The sequence below is a fragment of the Sinocyclocheilus anshuiensis genome, unplaced genomic scaffold, assembly GCF_001515605.1.
Source record: "Sinocyclocheilus anshuiensis isolate Anshui unplaced genomic scaffold, SAMN03320099.WGS_v1.1 scaffold1079, whole genome shotgun sequence".
In the NCBI taxonomy this organism is placed as follows: domain Eukaryota; kingdom Metazoa; phylum Chordata; class Actinopteri; order Cypriniformes; family Cyprinidae; genus Sinocyclocheilus; species Sinocyclocheilus anshuiensis.
The window spans coordinates 405175-405967 of NW_015548207.1; the positions used below are offsets into that span (position 1 = coordinate 405175).

A 793-nucleotide genomic window follows, 5' to 3' on the forward strand; every position below is an offset into this window, starting at 1 on the left:
GGGTGTGTGTGTGTGTGTACGTGTGTGTGTGTGTAATGCATATATAGTAATATGCAAACGTTATTATACATAGTATTATTATTTTATATATTATTGTTTTTGTTTTTTTTCATGCTTGTCAGTTTTAGATTGATATATCAGCAGCCAGGCTGATTATTAAAAATGACTTCTATTTCAGTATTTGACCCTTTTGAGATTTTCATTAAATATGGTTCATGGAAAAATATTATTGAGTGAAGGTAGATAATTTTATGTAAAATATTAATTCATTTCATTTTAGCAATTAAATAATATTTATATATCAATAAATCACTCGTTACACCCTCCTTTTTATATATTGGACATGAATGTACATAAATATAAAATATTTTATTTTATACATATAAATATTATATTATCATATTAATTTATTTTTTACAGAGGTAAATCATTTTAATTTATTAAACATATATTAGCCTGTTATTTATTTATACATATTATTGGTTAAAAAAAAAAAATACTTTTTTTTTTTTCTTTGTTTAATTTTCATGCATATCAGTTTTGGCTTGATTTACAAGCCAGGCTGGTTATTTAAAAAAAAAAATGTATGTAAAATATGATTTTAATTTTAGTGATTTCATTTATTTTTGTCTATATATATCAGCATTAAATTTCTCTTTACACACTGCTTTTTAGATATCGGCCATTATGAAAAAGCTGTTATTAATACAGCTTTATAATATATACATTTATTTATATTATATTATCATCGTTAAATGAGCTTTTGTAGGTAACTCTTTTTTTTTTTTTTTTT

The 793-nt window shown here is 21.6% G+C and overlaps 1 protein-coding gene across 2 annotated transcripts in view; it reads left to right on the forward strand.

Moving 5' to 3' along the window:
• Positions 1-793, forward strand: part of LOC107653591 (R3H domain-containing protein 1) — a 40581-nt gene that overhangs the window by 17389 nt on the left and 22399 nt on the right. The window lies entirely within an intron of this gene.